Raw genomic sequence first — 19,373 nt, 5'->3', positions numbered from 1 at the left:
ACTGACCACAACTTGTTATTCTCCAAAATCTCACCTTAACTCACCCGTCCACCCCTAACCGTGAACTCTCATAAGGGAGAATGGAAGGTATCTTTTGAACTACATGACCCTAAGAAAAGAAAAACTAATTACACAGGTACCTAGTTAGTTGACCCATTACCTGCCTCTCCTGCTCCCATCTAATATACTTATTAATGTCAAACTTACAGAGTTAACATTTATAAAATTCTTTAATCAGAAAAAAAATTTGTTTTAATATGTTCAACCCAGAAAAATCGTATTTGTCCTCATATGTCTTGATTATGCTTTTTGAAGAGATGGAAAGCTGATGAGAGGGTAAAGGAAAAATAGGGAAGGATAATAGGGTACCCCTTTATCCTATTATCCTTCCCTATTTTTCCTTTACCCTCTCATCACCTCTCCATCTCTTCAAAAAGCATAATCAAGACATATTAGGGGAAATACGATTTACATTAATGTCCAGCCCAGGGGCGTAGCTAGAAACCATAGGGCCCCAATGCAAAAAATTTCCCTGGGCCCCCCATGTCCAGACGACCCACTCCTCTGACCAAGAACGACCCTCTTCCCCGACATTGGCCACACAAAGATATCAGCAACTGCAGCACTGATCAGTGACTCACAAGTGGCGTCTACTCTGCAGTGTTTTTGGTGCCCCCAATCACTGATGTAGCGTAGATTGGAAGCATCTGGGGCAAGGCAGAACATTGTGCCTTCCCCCAGCCTATGAAAGTAAGAGAATGGTGACGTATACAGTGTGTGCATCATCGCTCACCAAGGGCGCACATAATACTGCCACACCAGGATGACATATTAGTACTGCAGTGACTAATACCATAATACTGTTATTAAATAAAGACCACTATACAGAGACCAATATCACTGCTATACAAATAATTCCACCACATTATGGCCACCATATAGTGACGGGATAATACTACCATACTGATACTGAATAAAACTACTATACACATACCATTAATGGCACCATTAAAGGGGTACTCCGGTGGAAAACTTTTTCTTTTTTAATCAACTGGGGCCAAAAAGTTAAACAGATTTGTAAATTACTTCTATTAAAAATATGAATCCTTCCAGTACTTATTAGCTGCTGAATACTACAGAGGAAATTATTTTCTTTTTGGAACACAGAGCTCTCTGCTGACATCATGACCACAGTGCTCTCTAATGACACCGCTGTCCATTTTAAGAACTGTCCAGAGTAGGAGAAAATCCCCATGAATGCTGCTCTGGACAGTTCCTAAAATGGACAGAGATGTCAGCAGAGAGCACTGGGGTCATGATGTCAGCATTAAGCACTTTGTTCCAAAATTTAAAGAATTTCCTCTGTGGTATTCAGCAGCTAATATGTACTGGAAGGATTAAGATTTTTTAATAGAAGTAATTTACAAATCTGTTTAACTTTCTGGCACCAGTTGATTAAAAAAAAAGTTTTCCACTGGAATACTCCATTAACATAATATTTGGTTGCATACCCTTTGAAAAAGATAACTGAAATCAGTCGCTTCCTGTAACCATCAATAAGCTTCTTAGACCTCTCAGCCGGAATGTTGGACCACTCTTCATTTGCAAACTTGCTTATTGGAAGGGCCCCTTTTCCCAACAGCAATTTTAAGATCTCTCCACAGGTGTTCAATGGGATTTAGATCTGGACTCATTGCTGGCCACTTCAGAACTCTCCAGCGCTTTGTTTCATTTCATTTCTGGGTGCTTTTTGAAGTATGTTTGGGGTCATTGTCCTGCTGGAAGACCCAAGATCTCGGAGGCAAACCCAAATTTCTGACACTGGGCTGTACAGTGCGACCTAAAATCTGTTGGTAATCCTCAGATTTCATGATGCCTTGCACACATTCAGGGCACTCAGTGCCAGAGGCAAAACAACCCCAAATCATCATTGAACCTCCACCATACTTCACTGTAGGTACTTTGTTCTTTTCTTCGTAGGCCTCATTCCGTTTTCGGTAAACAGTAGAATCGTGTTTTTTCAAAAAGCTCTATCTTGGTCTCATCTGTCCACAAGATGTTTTCCCAGAATGATTTTGGCTTACTCAAGTTCATTTTGGCAAAATGTTGTCTTGCTTTTTTATATCTCTGTGTCAGCAGTGGGGTCCTCCAGGGTCTTCTACCATAGTGCTTCATTTAATTTAAATGTCGATAGTTGATAGTTCGCACTGACACTGATGCTCCCTGAGCCTGCAGGACAGCTTGAATATCTTTGGAACTTGTTTGGCTTATCCACCATTGTTTGGCTTATCCACCATCCAGACTATCCTGCGTTGACACCTTTTAGCAATTTTTCTCTTCCGTCCACGCCCAGGGAGATTAGTTACAGTGTCTTTGGTTGCAAACTTCTTGATAATGTTGTGCACTGTGGACAAAGGAACATCAAGATCTCTGGAGATTGACTTGTAACTTTAAGATTGTTGATATTTTTCCACTATTGTGGTTCTCAAGTCCTCAGACAGTTCTCTTCTCCTCTTTCTGTTGTCCATGCTTAGTGTGGCACACACAGATAGACAATGCAAAGACTAAGTGAACTTTTCTCCTTTTTATCTGCTTTCAGGTGTGATTTTTATATTGCCCAAACCTGTTACTTTCCCCATGTGAGTTCAAAGGAGCATCAAATGCTTGAAACAATCTTGTTTTTCCACAATTTTGAAAGGGTGGCAATAATTTTGTCCAGCCCATTTTTGAAGTTTGGTGTGACATTATTTTTTTTAGTTCCATTACACACAAAGGGAATAACCATGTGTTAAGCAAAACATGTGTTACTGCAATCCTTTTCTGTGAGAAATACTTCATTTTCTTAAAATATTTCAGGGGTGCTAACATCTACAGCCATGACTGTACATACAGGGACTCAAATGGGGGCCTCTTTGTCTTTGTGGAGTGGTTCTATTTTTTTTTGTCTTGCTCAGACCACCATGAAGACTTCTTCCAACCATGACTTCGCACCACAGGATCTGCAAGAAAAACATGTTAGGCTCAGTGCCCCAAATAATGCATCCCTTGGTGCCCTGCATAGCATAAAGGAGTAGGTTAGTGTGTTGGGGGGAGGTTAGTGGAATTGAGTGAAACTGGGTAAATCATTTTCCCCAATAAATTAGATGCCCCCAGTAAGTAGGAAGGGGAATCCCCCAGTAGGAAGGTAGATAAGCCCTTCCACAGTAGTGAGGTAGATAGGTAATCCCCCTCCCTCATTAGGTAGATGATCCAAATAGATAGGTAGGGAATAGATATTAGGTAATCCTTCCTGATGAGTAGGTAATGCCATCCGGTAGGTAGGTAATGGCTGCCTGGTAGTTAGTGCAGAAAGGTAGGCAGAAAGGTAGGCAGGTACATAGTGTAGGCAAGTAGGTAGGTATATAGGGTAGATATATATAGTGCAGGTAGGTATATAGGGCAGGTATGTATATACTGTAGACAGGCAGGTATATGGGGCAGGTAAGTATGTACTGTAGACAGCCCGGTATATAGACCATAGACTATATGAGGAAGGGCAGGTAGATATATATAGTGTAGACAAGCAGGCAATCCCTCAATCCTCTCTCTATCTATCTCTCTTCCCCTCCTTAAATAAAAAATCCCACACACCTTACCTCTGCTCCAAGGATAACACCAGGACCTCCTCTGGACGTCTCCATGCTTTGCGTGATGACATCATTGCAATGCGCTAGGTAAGCAGAGCAACCGCCTGTGTAAAGTACAGGAGCAGGGATTCATGTTCCCTGCTAATGTTCAGTACTGAGTGGCGATGCATACATGGTACGCATCGCCACTCATTTTACCTTCTTGGGGGGGCACCTCTGATCCGAATCCCCTGCCAGTGGCTGGGGATTCAGTTTTTACGCCGTTCTTTAGCGTCCTAAGGGTACGTTCACACGAGCGGGTCCACAGCGTATTTTACGCTGCGGATCCGCTGTGGAAGGACCGCTGCATGGTACCTTTCCATGTGCCTGCTCGGCGCAGCAATCCACCGCTAAGAGCAGACACACTGCAATGTGCAAGTCGCCGTGCTCATGAGCAGTATACTCGCACATCAGCCTAGCTCATGGAGCAGGGGGAGCAGCTGCGATGTGTGCGAGTACACAGTGCATGCGTGGCAACTCTCACATCGCTTCAGTGTGTCTGCTCATATCGGCGTATTGCCGCTCTGAGCAGGCACATGTAAAGGCACCATGCTGCGGTCCTTCAGCGGCATATCCACAGCATTAAATACGTTGGGGATTCGCTCGTGTGAATGTACCCTAAGGCAGTTGCGACCAGGCTAAAGGGCCCGGTCGCAACTGCAACCCTATGCCACTGGATACCAAATAGTTATTTTTTTTTTATTTAAATGGGAAAAGAGGGGATTTATATTTTTATTGGGGAAAGGGGGGTGTTATTATAAATTTTTTTTTTTTACAATTTATGTTATATTTACTTTTAAGTCCCCATAGGGAACTCTTATACTCTAACATGGAAGCATAGTACTGTTCAGTACTATGTAATACCATAGCCTGATCAGTACTATCTGCGATCGTCTTGTACAGCCTAGCTGTACAGGTAGATAGGCTATACTAGATGCCGGCGGCTGGTAAGGGACCTCCAGCAGCCATATTGATCACACCATCTATAGGGTTAATGGCAGACATCAGCGAGTCACCTCTAAAACTCATCTGCTATGAAGTGAGCGCAGCTCCTGCTGCGCTCACTCCATAGTGGCACGGTAAATGTACGGCGCTGCGCATGAAATGACACACTAGAGCGCCGTACATTTACATTGTGCAATGGGGTTTAATGTCAATAATTGTAATCATACAGGGTGGGTGCGACGGGCGGGCCGTGGTAGCGCTTTCAGGAATCTTCACAAGGCTGCGCTGCACACAATGCAATAGAAGAGGAAGTGACAGGACTTCCTGGACAGCATTCTTGCGTGCTCTGCCCCTCCTTCTCTATACTCTCTGACACGTCGGCAGGGGTGCATAGGGGGACGTAAAGGTGCAGCTGCGCTGTCCCTGCCCAGGTATTGTCCGCTTCAGGAAAAAATTATGGCCTCCCTAGCGAAGGCTGAGACCTCTATAGCTACGCCACTGATCCAGCAACTCACTGGCTTCCTCTGCATTGTCAAAAAAATATGTAGACGCAAACACCATTATTCTTAATCAGGCAGGATAGAGCATAGCATATATTAGGGATAACTGCCGAAGTATCTTTTTGACATCCTTAAACTCAGTTCTAAGCTTTTTGACCTCTATAAAATAGTCTAAGAATAGTGATATGCGAGACCCATTAAATTGTAATTCTCGATATTCCCGGGTTTTACAAATAATTGCCTCCTTATCCCTGTAATGCAATACCCTGGCTAGGATCGGCCGCAGAGGGCAGCCCAGTGGAAATGGTTTTGATGGGACCCGGTGTAACCGTTCTATAGCGAAAACAGTTGACAAGAATTCTTGGCCAAACTGGGTAATAATCCATTTTTTGGATAAACTCGGCAACATTGGGGCCTTTCTCCAGGAATCCAAAAAAACTGATATTATTCCGCCTTAAGCGGTTTTCAATATTGTCTTTTTCACTCTCCTTAGTAGTTTTGAAAATCTGTTTAATACACTCTGTCAATTTATCCTCAGTCAAATTTAGCTGCTGTTCTGCTTGCAACACTCTCGTAAATTTTTTGAAAGTCATTTCGCAACAGAGATATATCTTGTTGGAAGTGACTTACTTGAGTAGATAAGCCAGTTGTAGCAGAAAAAATATCCCTTAGAGTAGGTTCCTGGTCCCACATAGTGCTGGTTGTCGAGTCCCTCTTTACATTTGCCATATCTGCAAGTCTAGAAGCACCATTATTTACTGAGGCATTCAGAATATTATCTCCACCCGCTATGTAGCTTATAGGTTCAAGCGATTAACTGTTAACTGTGCAGAATTATTGGACTCTATCTGCACCTCAGGGTGAGCAGCCAACTGTTGGTTTATTTCAAGATCACTTGTGTTTCCTGTGTCTAAGGTAAAAGACATAGATGCCCCATATTGCTGCCCGGATACTGCAGAGCACTCTAGACTTCCATTCAGGGCTTCATCATTCCCCTCCTGCTGGCCCCCACATGCTTCTTCAGCCATTTCAACCTCCTGAATGGCAAGTGCTTTAGCCAGGGCTTTAGCCCTTCTTTTAGCTGCCACCGCTGCCATCCCGTAATGCTCCCCTGCTTCTAGTAAGCAGTAGTATTTCTCGCTCCAAGAGTTCCAACAGTAAACTGATGGGCATCTACAGTACTATATTCAGAAATACATTATTCCATATGTGGGGGCACACACCAGACCAAGGCTTCCTCCCTGATATCAGATATGCTACCCCTTGTACCTGCTCCTGCTTCCGTAAAGGATACACTCTCACTTGCATGACTTCTCTCTAGGTAACAGGGCTTCCAGGAGGCTGTCATGGCTCCCGCCGCAGTCAGAACACTCTCAAAAATCGGATGCACTTCTCCCCCTAGCATTTCGGGCAGTTGCAGCAATACAGCTCTGGGGAACTCGAAGCGACAGGTTCATGGCAGGGTCTCGCGAGTAGTCAGAGCGGGATCGCAGCAGGGTCTTCTGGGAACTCTGAACGGCTCCAAGCGACGAGTTATCATGGGGGCTGAGGAAGGGAGATGGATCCGGTTCAGAACAGCTGGGTCTCGTGGGAGCAGGCGAGAGCGCAAGCAAGCCAGCGTCCAACGTAATTTCTGGCCAAGCTCCTTCCCTTGGATTCTGCTGTATACTTGTTGCATACCTAGTCTAGTTCATTTTATCATTTCTGCTGTTTATCTGGATTCCGGTTTATGAACTGTTTAATATACTATATTCTGCCCTGTTTGTGAGTTTATTTTCTGTCTGGTATATCTGTTTGTCTGTTTGTTTTCCCATTCTGCTTCTGGCCTGTGACCGATTATGTATATTATTATTTGTTTTTACATCCACTGCACTTTAGCGCAGAGAGGGACCCAGCTCGATTGTCGATCCAATGTTTAGGGTGGATGGGCAAGTAGGCAGGGAGAGTGTATAGGGACAGCTTAGGGCTCACTCTCCCTGTCCCCCCAGCCGGTCATGACAGTTCCCTTGTAGCTCTGGTTGCTTGATTAAGACCTTGTTGTTAGGTCGAAACGTCGCATCTGTTTCTGTATGTATCGAGATCAATAAACTACTACCCACGTTTGGACACCAATACTGGAGTGCCGTCTTGCTTTCTATTTGGATTTATCTGCCTTTGTCAAGCCTTGGGACTTGCACCCACTTTCCTAATAAGGATCTTTTCATAGTGCATCCACCAGAAATTTCTCTTTTTGGACTTTCCCAGCTGAAGATGCTATGCTCTGCAGCTTGGGGGAAGGCGGAGTCACTGACCACAGACAGGCGCCCCAATACCAGAGGTACAAGGGAGCATCGAAAGGCAAGTGGAAATGTTTCTAATTTTTTTTAGGCAGGTAGGGACAATAGCAAAATAAAAATATTCCAACAACCGCCTTTAACTGCCTAGTCATTGTTATCATCCATCTATACATGACCCTTATTTGGAATCAGGTCAAGGGGATATATTCATACCTGATATTTACCTATCGAGGATGACCACTACTGCCTATTGTAGGAGGGTGAAGACAATGGGCTCATGGGCACTGCACTAGAGGATTATAGTGTCAGTGAGTTATGATTAAGCAATTCTTTACAGTTCTTTTGCAAACAAGAAAACACTGCAGCTTAAAGGGGTACTCTGGGGAACTAAACCCGTAGCCCATCTTTTCCCCCTCACCAACCTATGTATTTGTCTAAATATCATTCATTAGCTATATAGAGCAGTTTTCCTCTTTCAGCTGTCACTTACATGCAGGGAGTGAGAGAAAGATGTAATTATCAGATCCTCCTTGTCTTTTTGCAAACCCCTCAATGAGACTAGCCCCCACCCTCCTGGAAGACAAACACAACATGATTTCTGGCTTCACAGCCACATCTCCCCTCCCCAGTGGCGGATCCGGGGGGGGGGGGGGGGGGCATGCAACGGGGCAATTTCGAGATTTCTGCCCCCCGTATAATACTACTAAAATAGCATAGTGGAGCGGGAGCTGTCAGCTCCCGCTCCCTCACACTGTTTATTTACTTTTTTGCCGGCTCGGCGCGGCTGCAGGGACCAAGTGCTGACAGGCCGGCGCGATGACATCACATTATCGCGCCGGCGCCGGAAGATCCCGTCCCCGCGGCTCGTCGCTCGGCTCGTCTGCAGTGCACACTGAGCTGCCTGTGTGACGCTGCAAGTAAGAAGAAGATTTTCGGCGGGGGAACAAAATCTAAGTGCACATTTTTTTTTCTGTTTAAAAGAGTCAACTATATGACACTGGGGTCAGGTGGCAATTATGTGGCACAGGAAAGGAGAAATTAATGTGAGCGGCCTATGACAGGGGGCATTATATGTTAAGAGCACTGATCCCTGTCATGTGTCCCTCACATATAATGCCCCCCTGTGCTGTGCTCCTCACATATATTGTGCCCCTTACGTATAATGCCCCCCTGTGGGGCTGGACTGGGGGCATTATATGTGAGGAGCACAGCTCAGAAGGCATTATTTCATATAATGCCCCCTGTGCTGTGCTCCACACATATAATGCCACCTGTGCTGTGCCCCAAACATATAATGCCCCGTGCTTTGCCCCACACATATAATGTCCCCTGTGCTGTGCCCCTCACATATAATGCCCACTGTGCTGTGCCCATCACATATAATGCCCCCATCATGCACCACTCATATATAATGCCCCCCTCATGCGCCCCTCATATATAATGCCCCCATCATGTGCCCTTCACATATAATGCCCCCGTCATGCGCCCCTCACATATAATGCCCACTGTGCTGTGCCCCTCACAAATAATGCTCCTGTCATGTGCCCCAAACATAAAATGCCCCCTGTGCTGTGCCCCTCACATATAATGCCCCCTGAGGGGACAGGATGGGGGCATTATATGTGAGGGGCACAGCACAGGGGGCATTATATGTGAGGGGCACAGCACAGGGGGCATTATATGTGAGGGGCGCATGATGGGGGTATTGTATGTGAAGGGCAAAAAACGGGGGCATTTTATGTGAAGGGCACAGCACGGGGCATTATATGTGAGGGGCGCATGATGGGGGCATTATATGTGAGGGGCAAAAAACGGGGGCATTATATGTGAAGGGCACAGCACGGGCATTATATGTGAGGGGCACATGATGGGGGCATTATATATGAGGGGCGCATGATGGGGGCATTATATGTGAGGGGCAAAGAACAGGGGCATTATATGTGAAGGGCACAGCACAGGGGGCAATATATGTTAGGGGCACAGGGCATTATTATTATGTGGGGGGAACAGGACGGGTCATAATTATTATATGTAGGGGCACACGATGGGGCATTATTACTATATGTGAAGGCACAGAGTGTTTTGTATTTCAGAAGTATAGTGTATATTATGAGGAATTTCTTGGGTGGTACATTTTTTATGGCCCACAAAACATTTGGGTATTTTATTCAGAGGGTGCACAGCAAGTTATATTCAGAGAGTGCAGTGTGTGGTAGTATTAAATTTAGAGAGCACAGTGTGTGGTAGTATTCTATTCAGAGGGTGCAGTGTGTGATAGTATTATATACAGAGGGTACGGTGTGTGGTAGTATTATATTCAGAGAGTGCAGTGTGTGATAGTATTATATTCAGAGAGTGCAGTGTTTGGTAGTATTAAATTTAGAGGGCACAGTGTGTGGTAGTATATTCAGAGAGCACAGTGTGTTATAGCATTATATTTAGAGGGCACAGTGTGTGGTAGCATTATATTCAGAGGGTATGGTGTGTGGCGGTATTATATTCAGAGGGTACAGTGTGTTGTATATTCAGGAGGTACCGTGTGTCAGAATTATATTCAGAGGGTGTGTGCCAGTATTATATTCAGAGGGTATGGTGTGTGGCGGTATTATATTCAGAGGGTACAGTGTGTTGAATATTCAGGAGGTACAGTGTGTCAGAATTATATTCAGAGGGTGTGTGGCGGTATTGTATTAGAACAATACAGTGTTTGGCAGTATTATAATAATTATTGTTTTCATATAGAGGATCAGAAACCGCTGACATAGAAACCATCTGGGCGTCAAGTTCTGCTGAGAGAAAATTTAGCTGGAACAAGTCCTGGCGGTATGTACATCTGAATTAGATAAGGACAGACTATAGAGAAGACGTCACCTGTAGTCACTGATATCATTCTGTATTCTCCTTACTGTGTCCTATCAGAGCTGGAGTCACTTGTAAGTTCTGCAGTAATGATGGGTGAAACAACAACTCCCAGCATCCCCTTACCACTGCTTAGGTCATACTGGAAGCTGTAGTTTTAAAATGGTAAAAACCTCTTTAGCACTTTCCCATTCTGTGGCAATTGGTATATTTGATTATTATTCTGACATATGAGCACGGCCTAAGAGTCTTAAACAAGGTTAGGACTGTATGATACATTTAATAATATTGTAAGTTCCGTAAGCAACATCTTATTTTCTGTCCGCCAACACAAAATACTCTAATAGGGCCCCTCCCGAGACTCGACTCTGGATCCGCCCCTGCCCCTCCCCCTTCCCTCTCCCTGTATGAGGATTTTACTGGCAGTCCAGTCTCCTCAGCACATAATGCTGCTCTTTTACTGCTGTAGATCTTATCACTGTCTGCTGCCATTCAGAGAATATCATGATTTATTGCTGGGAGGGGGGGGGGGGAGGATAGTTTGAAAGAAAAGACATGTACAGTGTGTGTACAACAACACATCATGCACACAAATAGCAAGAGCAATTGGCTTGCAGCCATTACACAGAGCCGCACTGACTGCTGGGAGTTGTAGTCTGGGCTGCAAGCAAGAAAAAAGAATATTCAGGAGACAACAGGGGCCACATGAGCTGGCAAAACCACATGGAGCACTACAGGGAACACAGAACAGGTATTGTGGTAACTTTGGGGCATTTTTATTTTTCTTAAATTCCCTGGAGCACCCCTTTAAGTAAGAAGCTGCAGGGGTAATAGGACCTTCTTGAAGCCTTCAGTCTAGACTGAATAGTTTTAAGCAAAGCATAGTTTTAGAAAAGGCTTTAGTTGCAAAGAAAATAAATGATAAGAGACAGGCAGCCATATTGGATTATGTTGCTTTTCATTCTTGAGTGGGACTATTTTTACCTGCTTTGCTTTGTGCACCCTGATCATTGAAATCTTTTTGATGCATATTGTGTATTCATATTCCTAGTGATCTCATATTTTAAAGAAGTATCTACTGTAGGGGAATCACCAACGAAATTCTACTTTTGTTTTTAAATTATTTAAAAATGTAGTTAACCACCGAAACCATCTCTGGAAAACCCTAATTCTCATTGTATTATCCTAACATGAAAATATTTGCTAATAACTAACAAAGCAGACTTTCTGCATTGTAAAATTAAACTGTATCTGTCACAATAGATTGGGAACAGTGCAGGCCTATTTTCTCCCCAACCCCAAATGCAGGGGGCATAATAAGGAGGGTGAAAGTAGCCAGGTCAGTAACATACAGACAGGACATGAACCAAATCAGAATAACCAGAAGAGAAAACAAAGACAAACCAGAGGGTCAAAATTATGAGGACAGCGCAGTACAAAGTCAGAATCAGAACACAGAACCATCAAGGGTCAAGCCAGGAAATTAGGGTCAGATACAAATCAGCAGGCAGAGGTCATGTTTGAGGTCATGTGAAAGGCAAAAGTCAGGGCAGGAACACCGGCACCGACAGAGATTGCTAGTGATGGGAAGAATCACAATCATGGGTGTCTGAGCAAAACAAACGCCCCTTTAAATGCCCTGCTGCTTGAAGGATTCAGCGCTGGCACCACAGCTAAGGCCAGCTCAGGTAAATTTGTTACAGCATCCATTTCAAATAGCCGGCTTTGTGCAATAGAATCAGTACGCAGCATACCCAGCATGCGGGGTCCTGCTTCAATTATGCAAAACTGGCTATTAGCAATGCAGGAGAATACAACGGGTATCTACGGAATTGGTAATAAAAGGTAATACCTCTTTTTAATCCAGTTTACCGCCACTGAAAAAGTGTTGTTGACTTAAACTATGACAAAATACAATTAGTCAACAAAATTACCACTGCTATAGACCATTCTATTAATACATTACCCATCACAGATATCACTGTTATCCTCCTATTCCTGATAGCCCGTGCAGTGTCCAAATGGGGATCCGTGCGGTTGTATGTTCCTTTAACATCTGCATGGTTTTGTGTTGTTTGCAATCTGTTTAATGATACTGTGATTTAGCTAGAGAACGTAACAAGCAAGTCTGAAAGCTGTGAAAGAGTTAACACACACATTGTAGAAACCCACCAGAATAGGAGGCATGTTTACCCTTATCCAGCTTCTCTATTGAGAGGAAGAGAAAGTACAGGAAACTGTCTGGAAAGTCCTAAATTTGTTTGCAGGAGGTTAGAAGCAAGGGATATCTAATCCTGTGAGGGTCAGGTGTACCCCATAGCTTTATCCTAGGACTTAAGTCGGCTTCTGGTTAGGCCTAATGCAACATGGCTATCCAGCCAAGAACTTTACAGCAGTTAAAGCACCAAATTGCAGTACAAGTTATACTAGTAACAAGCGATCATGCATAAGTGAGACAAGCAGATGAGTTTTCCTGCCTTTTGAATTACACTGTAAGACAATCACATATGACCCTCCTGACTCTGAGCTCTGCTATAAGTGAAAAACAAAGGACTAAAACACAATCAGAACCTGCACTGAAGAGAATCCAGACTATTATGAAGTGTTAGATTAAAAGAGAGAAGCAGCTCTGCAATCCTAAGGAAGAAACACACACACACTGGACAAACCCTGCTCTAGCCTTACCTAAGCCTGCCTGAACCTGAGTGTAAAAATTATGCCTTGGAATTGTTAAGAGTGATCTTCTGTAAAAGGAATTGTGAGCCATTGCTGTTACCAGTTACCCCCAAGCACCATCAGCCAGGACTAAGACAGAAGTCTACCAGGGGATTTTCTTTAAATGGGACACTCATTAAAACAAATTTTTGCTATTGCACTCCTTATAGTAAATAAAAAGTCTTTCTAATGTACTTAGTTAAAAAAATAAAATAAAAAAAAAGATGTTTTCTATGTTTTATTTGTGTTTAAATAAGCTGCCACTAGGTGTCTCCCTACTTGTCCAGAGCACATACCCCCCCCCCCCCCATCTCATGCACAGACCTTGGACTCCTGCTGGCCAGGAAAAAGTCCCAAATCAGGAAATGCTGAGGGGGTATGTGAAGCCTTAGCCAATCATAGCTCATCTCACACACTGAAATGCTCTGGGCTGTGTGTAGCAGAGTGAGGGAGGAAGTTCTCCCCTGTATGGATTCACATGATGTTACGCCTGTTGGGTTATGCCCCTTCCCAATCTGTAAATCTGAGTCTGAGACTGAGCAGAAAATACAGAGCAATATCAAGGTAGAAAACAAAACAATAGCAAAAATAAAGGCAGAGAGCTGTTTATCATGATGGGGGCAGTGAACTGGGAGGATTATAAAATTCAACAAGATCATGACAGGTACTCTGATTTTGAAACTGATGAATTGTGTGCCGCTGAGATGTGTGATTGGCCAGACAGTGCCGGCCAATCACAACTCTCAATGGAAAATAAAGATCAGCTATGTGAAGTTCTGTTCACATCACTGGCCAGCCAGAGTACAGTACAGTACAAGGATGCGGAAGGTGCTGCCTTCTTCTCTGGATTATAACTTCCGATGGCAATGTGTCTCGAGAGTGAGACCTTGTGTCATCTGTCCTTTAATGCAGGTACTACTGCTTCCAACTTTGAACGGACTCTGTTCCATGCTAGGAGTAGTAGTAGTACCTCAATAATGTACGGACATATAGTGTAGAAAGGATATTACACTGTATTGTTTAGAAAGCAAAATATTAAGAGGCAGGAAATATATTATTAATAAAAAATGTAACTAAAAAAATAGAAAAAAATATTTCAGTTTTAAAATCACTTGGACCCCTTTGACTTTTTAATATTGCCGGCTACAGTTTTACATCCATGCCCTCTCGCATTAATCATTTCCTGATTCAAAAAAAAAAAAAAATGTTGTTTAAAAAATAACAACATTTGTTTCCTAAAAATTCTCCCAATCCCTACTGCATCATCTATTCATTTTTTTTTTTTTGGTACCCTACAAAATTCAAAAAAAAATTCCTGCAGAAAAACTGCCAAAGGGGCCAAAAATGCAATTTCCACACAAAGGAAAAAACGCCAGAAAAAAATACCAAACGCCGGGAAAATCAGTGGCAGTTTTTCATTAATTTTTGTCTGGTGTTTTGTACCCTACAAAAGGTGCCACAACAAAAACTCAGTGGAGTTCTAGCCTCAAGGACCTATGATGGCATTAGTTCAATTTATAGTATTAGTTCAGGCTATTAGACCCAGGGTTGGGGGTGGGACCGGGGCAGGCCCTACCATGGGTCCCGATGGGGCCATGGTCCCAGGCGACACTTTTTACGGGCGGCACTCTCATGCTGCTGCGAAGCCACCAGCTGCCGCCAGGGGGCTGCCGTCAGGGGGGTACAGCCAGTTCCTGCTTCTGCATACATCAGGTGAGTGATTGACTCTCCCTGTCAATCACTCACGAGAGGCCGGAACTTCCTCTGCACTCCGGCGCATGTGTGACGTCATCAGATGCCGGAGCGCAAAGGAAGAGGAAAGAAGCCGACGGGGAAGAAGAAAGAAGATTGGCAGGAGGTATGTGGGGTGGGCCGGGGGGGTCGGTGGGGGTGCCTAGCTAATGTGGGGGAACATCTGCTTACCTAATGTGGGGGAACAGCTGCCACCTAATGTGGGGGAACATCTGCCTACCTGATGTGGGGGAACATCTGCATCCTAATGAGGGGGAACTGCTGCTGCCTAATGTGGGGGAGCATCTGCCACCTAATGTGGGGGGGCAGCTGCTGCCTAATGTGGGGGAACATCTGCCTAATGTGGGGGAACAGCTGCCTCCTAATGGGGGGGTGGAACATCTGTGGCCTAATGAGGGGAACATCTGCTTATCTGATGTGGGGAAACATCTGCCTCCTAATGTGGGGGAACATCTGCCTCCTAATGTGGGGGAACAGCTGCTGCCTAATGTGGGGGAACATCTGCCACCTAATGTGGGGGGACAGCTGCCACCTAATGTGGGGGAACATCTGCTGCATAATGTGGGGGAACAGCTGCCTCCTAATGGGGGTGGTGGAACATCTGCCGCCTAATGAGGGGGAATATCTGCCACCTAATGTGGGGAATGTCTGCCAACTTAATGTGGGGGCAACATCTGCTTACTAATGTGAGGGAACAGCTACCTCCTAATGTGGGGTAACATCTCCCTCCTAATGTGGGGGAACATCTGCTGCCTAACCTATTTTGGAGGAACATCTGCCTCCTAATGTGGGGGAACATCTGCCTACCTAATGTGGGGGAACATCTGCCGCCTAATGTGGGGGAACATCTGCCTCCTAATGTGAGGGAACGTCTGCCACCTAACCCAATTGTAAGGGAACATCTGCTGCCTAATCCAATTGTGGGGGAACATCTGCCATCTAACCCAATTGTAAGGGAACATCTGTTGCAATTGTGGGGGAACATCGGCCACCTAGCCTTTTGTGTTGGAACACAGCACTTCAGAGGTGGCTGGTAAATAAAATGGCACATGGGGGGGTGACAATGAAATACCTCTGGGCGGGGGTGGGGGGGTAATTAAAATGGCACAGGGGAATCATAATGGCCACCTCAATTCCCAATCCCCCCTCTGATCCCCCCTGTGCCATTTTAATTCCCCCCAATACACACTTGGTCATATAAATCCCCCCCCCCCTTTGATCCCCCTGTACCATTCTCGATCCCTCTCTGATCTGCCTGTGCCATTTTTTAATAAAGTTATATAATAAAAATGTGATATGGACTTGACTATGCAAAGAAAATAAGTACCATAGAGTGGCACACTGGGCAGATAAATTGCACATATTTAAGTGACTGACCCACTCACGCGTAAATTCATGTGAAATCCACATGTACATATATGGAACAGATTTTCAGTAGCAGAATTTTTTTACCAATATTCATTGATTATGTGGACTAAACAATCTAGTAAAATCTACTTCTCTAACAGAGAAAATAATATCACCTCAGAGCAAAAACCCCCACGGACTCCTCAAGGGGATTTCAGGGAAGTTAAGCACATTCTAATTGAATTACTTTTAGTGACCATGCTGTTACAACACAGTACAGTTTAACTTCTAAACAACTGGAACAAATTTGGCATTTAGGACATAACCAGCAATATATGCCTTATTGTAGCTCTATCTGTTGTGTTTTAATTTTTTGGTCAATGCAACTATGTGGGATTTTTGTTAAAAAAGTTTTCTGGTGTCCTCAAAAACTTCATATAAGGCTGGAGCTGCAGAAAAAAAGCTGTACTAACCTACCTCTGGTCCCCTGTAAGTCTTGCAAGAAATCCTGCTGTGACTCCTTTCGGTCCCTCACAGTGTCTCTTCTGCCTGTTTCAAAGATGTCAGAGCAGGACCTGCATGCCCAACCAATCACTGGCTGCAGTGGTGTCTCATTTTGGCTAGTATTTTGCTGAGCAGGCAGGTCCAGAAGGAGCCTCAACGGGAGCTTCAGCCTGAGCTATGTGGGACCAGGAGTAAGTATTGTGTTTTTTCTTTTTCTTTCTTTTTTTAACAGCCCCAGCATTGTATGAATTTTTGGGGGATACAGAAACACCCCTTTAACTTTAAATTCCATAATTCTTTATATGGGCAAAACAGCAAAGCTTGTTTGATGTCATTAATTTATTGTGCTGCGACAGTCATGACAATTCTAAATGACTTCAATGGGTAGGAAAATCCTAAGCAGAAAATTTGCAGCAAAATACGCTGTGAATACTGTACATTTGACCCTACCTTAAGGGTTTATTCACAGATACAGTATGCTGCGCATATTTGATGCGTGGTATATGAGGCCGCAGATTTGAAGCTGTGTTCAGTCATTTAGTTTACATTATAATCTGCAGAATAAAATCTACTGCTTCAAATCCTAAGCATCAAATGTACACAGGATACTGTATGTGTGAATTAACTCTAAGTGAAGGGTCACACATTGCATATACGCAGCCTATTTCATGCTGCGCAAAATTTGCTGCACAGCGAGAAATATGCTGCATATTCTTCTATGAGCAGGCACACAGGACTACCCGCGGCAGTTCTGTTTGTGCAGTTAGGTTTGGACCCGCCTCCAAACCTCACTGCACACCAGTGGTGGATCCAGGGGGGGGGGGCAACGTGGCAACGGTGCCCCTCACATATAATGCCCCCTGTGCTGTGCCCCTCACATATAATGCCCCCTGTGCTGTGCCCCTCACATATAATGCCCCCTGTGCTGTGCCACACATATAAATTATATGTGTGGCACAGCACAGGGGTCATTATATGTGAGGGGCACAGCACAGGGTGCATTATATGTGAGGGGCACAGGACAGGGGGGCATTATATGATGCCCCCTGTTCTATGCCCCACACATATAATGCCCCCTGTGCTGTGCCCTTCACATATAATGCCCCCTGTGCTGTCCCCCACACATATAATTTATATGTGTGGCACAGCACAGGGGGCATTATATGTGTGGGGCACAGAACAGGGGGCATTATATCATATAATGCCCCCCTGTTCTGTGCCCCACACATATAATGCCCCCTGTGCCCCTCACATATATTGCCCCCTGTGCTGTGCCCCTCACATATATTGCCCCCTGTGCTGTGCCCCACACATATAATGCCCCCTGTGCTGTGCCCCTCACATATAATGCCCCATCATGCGCCCCTCATATATAATGCCCCCATCATGCACCCCTCACATATAATGCCCCCTGTGCTGTGCCCCTAACATAAAATGCCCCCTGTGCTGTGCCACACATATAAATTATATGTGTGGTACAGCACAGGGGGCATTATATGTGAGGGGCCCAGCACAGGGGGCATTATATGTGAGGGGCACAGGACAGGGGGGCATTATATGATTATATAATAATATATGTGTGGCACAGCACAGGGGGCATTATATGTGAGGGGCACAGCACAGGGGGCATTATATGTGTGGGGCACAGAACAGGGGGGCATTATATGATGCCCCCTGTTCTGTGCCCCACACATATAATACCCCCTGTGCTGTGCCCCTCACATATAATGCCCCCTGTGCTGTGCCGCACACATATAATTTATATGTGTGGCACAGCACAGGGGGCCTTATATGTGAGGTTATATGTGAGGGGCACAGCACAGGGGGCATTATATCATATAATGCCCCCCTGTGCTGTGCCCCACACATATAATGCCCCCTGTGCTGTGCCCCTCACATATATTGCCCCCTGTGCTGTGCCCCTCACATAATGCCCCATCATGCGCCCCTCACATATAATGCCCTCTGTGCTGTGCCCCTCACATATAATGCTCTTGTCATGTGCCCCTCACATATAATGCCCCCTGTGCTGTGCCCTTCACATATAATGCCCCCATTCTTTGCCCCTCACATATAATGCCCCTATCATGAGCCCCTCATATATAATGCCCCCTGTGCTGTGCCCTTCACATATAATGCCCCCATCATGCGCCCCTCACATATAATGCCCCCTGTGCTGTGCCCCTCACATATAATGCTCCTGTCATGTGCCCCAAACATATAATGCCCCCTGTGCTGTCCCACTCACATATAATGCCTCCTGAAGGGCACAGCATAGGGGGCATTATATGTGAGGGGCGCATGATGGGGCATTATATGTGAGGGGCGCATGATGGGGGCATTATATGTGTGAGGGGAACAGCACAGGGGGCATTATATGTGAGGGATACACCACAGGGGGCATTATATGTGCGGGACGCCTGATGGGGGCATTATATGTGAGGGGCACAGCACAGGGGGCATTATATGTGAGGGGCACACCACAGGGGGTATTATATGTGCGGGACACATGATGGGGGCATTATATATGAGGGTCGTACATTTTTTAGGGGCCACAATACATTACGGTATGTTACTCAGAGGGTGCACTGCGCAGCAAGTTATATTCAGAGAATGCAGTGTGTGGTAGTATTAGATTTAGAGGGCACAGTGTGTGGTAGTATTAGATTCAATGGGTACAGTGTATGATAGTATTATATTTAGAGGGTACAGTGTGTGATAGTATTATATTTAGAGGGTACAGTGTATGACGGTATTATATTCAGAGGGTACAGTGTGTTGTATATTCAGGGGGTACAGTGTGTCAGAAT

At 44.8% G+C, this 19,373-nt stretch overlaps 1 long non-coding RNA gene across 1 annotated transcript in view; it reads left to right on the top strand.

Annotated features, from left to right (window-relative positions):
• LOC130282151 (uncharacterized) overlaps positions 1 to 19,373 on the top strand; it is a 44,283-nt gene that overhangs the window by 17,743 nt on the left and 7,167 nt on the right. The window lies entirely within an intron of this gene.

The sequence above is a fragment of the Hyla sarda genome, chromosome 7 (genome assembly GCF_029499605.1).
Source record: "Hyla sarda isolate aHylSar1 chromosome 7, aHylSar1.hap1, whole genome shotgun sequence".
Classification (NCBI taxonomy): domain Eukaryota; kingdom Metazoa; phylum Chordata; class Amphibia; order Anura; family Hylidae; genus Hyla; species Hyla sarda.
Note: the sequence above shows the minus strand (reverse complement) of the source record. Positions and strands in the feature narration are given on the sequence as shown.